A 1,835-nucleotide genomic window follows, 5' to 3' on the forward strand; every position below is an offset into this window, starting at 1 on the left:
TCACGCCTGCTTGAGGTTGACGGATTTGAATGAGAACTGTACTGAAGCGAACACAGACGGCCCGTTCGCCTGTACTTCAAATAACTTAATTACTTTTATATAAAGTACATTTATCACTGAGCTGTATTTAATAACAGTATTATTTATAGTATCACATGCGCAATGCGTTTATGATTACTCTATGTCTTACCTGTAATTGTGGCGCTTGTAGGCGATAACGGAGAATGAAGGAAACCTTGCACATTCCATGAGACACTCCGACAGAAAATGGAGTACTGACTGGCGAACAAGGCGAACAAATGATGTCACGTGTCATAAATCTCGCCAGAAAGAAGCCAGTTTCTGTAGAGCTGGTGAGCTGTTATATCGCTCTTAAGTGTTCGTTGCAACGTCAGTCAGTTGATCTCGCCTGTTGACAGTGGCACAGTGATTGGCTGAAGCACAACTTTTGATGCTCCTCCTCCTCCCCCTCCTCCCTTTCTTCTTTGTCTTCTTTTCTTCATCTTCTCATTCCTTCTCCCTTTCTTCTTCTCCTGCTTATTCTTCGCCGTTTTATTCTTCCTCCTCCCCTTATTTGTCTTCTTACATAGAACGCCAAATGTCCTTGACAAAGACTTGGGCCATATCCACGTAGCGAAGCTCATCCCTGTACTCGGGATCTGTAAAACAATGATGCAGTCAAATAAATCGCACCGTAGTATTCTATAGTAATGTGTGTAAAGTAGGAAAGTGTGAATATATATATATATATAACGGGCGGGTGGGTGAGTGGGTGTGGTTAGATGGATCGGTGGTTGATTTCGCTGTCCACTATAACGTAATTTATTTTAAAACGAACTGAAGGAAACAGCGAGGGAGATACGCAGAACTCGCGCCTGCTTGTTGTTTAGGGAGGAATTTAAATGAGAACTGTACTTAGGCGCGCACAGACGGCCCATTCGCCTGTCTTTCAAATATATATAAATTATTCTATATAAAGCACATTTGTCACTAAACTGTATTTAATGATAACCGTGTTATTTATAGCATTACATGCGCAAAGCGTTTATCATTACACCATATTAATTATGTTACCTGCAAACGTGGCGTCGGTAGGCGATAACGGAGAATGAAGGAAACCGTGCACATTCCACGAGAGCGCGGGAGAATATGGAGTAGGCCAGCGAACAACGAAAGTCACGTGTACGAAAGTCTCGCGAGAAAGAAGCCAGTTTGGACGCTATTCACTCTACTATTCGCTACTCAAAAAACGTAATTCATAATACGTCATTGGCCTCGCTAACGGGCGCCCCCAATATAGAAAAACGACGTGTTCTTTATATACTATAATATATTATATGTATATATGTTATATGTATTATAGCCGTATATCCATATTTTGTGCTTCGGGGTGAAAATGTTTTGGTTGAAAAACGGCTATATTTGCCTGCATAAAGTTTTCCGTGCTAACGAGGTCGTAGGTGATACCATTTGGGAGAGGGGAGGATGGGAGCTAGGATAAAGGAGAAACAACAAGAGGTGGTGAGAAGATATATATATAGAGAGAGGGGGAGAGAACGGCGAGAGAAAGGGAGAAAGAAAGTCAGCAAGAGATATATGGAAAAAAGGAGAGGGAAAAAGAGTGAGTGAGAGAGTGAATGAAACCGGAAGACAGAGGAGACAGAGAGAGAGAGAGAAAGAACGAATGAAAAAAAGAAAGAGGCGGGGAGAAAGGGAAGAGGAGCGAAAGGAGGGAGGGAGGAATGCGCGCGGAGATGTGCACACACATGCGCAATACACACGCACAGACAAACGCACGTACGGCATAAACGGCACACACACACACACACACACAC

At 42.9% G+C, this 1,835-nt stretch overlaps 1 long non-coding RNA gene across 1 annotated transcript in view; it reads right to left on the reverse strand.

The window, feature by feature from the left end:
* Positions 1 to 1,200, reverse strand: part of LOC106816226 — a 10,923-nt gene extending 9,723 nt beyond the window's left edge. Inside the window, exons 1-2 of the long non-coding RNA XR_001394854.1 lie at positions 1,075 to 1,200; positions 191 to 659 (exon numbers count right to left, since the gene is read on the reverse strand). This is a non-coding gene — a long non-coding RNA (uncharacterized LOC106816226). The remainder of the gene's footprint in view (positions 1 to 190; positions 660 to 1,074) is intronic.
* Positions 1,201 to 1,835: the final 635 nt, after the last annotated feature.

Source organism: Priapulus caudatus, unplaced genomic scaffold, assembly GCF_000485595.1.
Source record: "Priapulus caudatus unplaced genomic scaffold, Priapulus_caudatus-5.0.1 Scaffold1317, whole genome shotgun sequence".
NCBI lineage: Eukaryota > Metazoa > Priapulida > Priapulimorpha > Priapulimorphida > Priapulidae > Priapulus > Priapulus caudatus.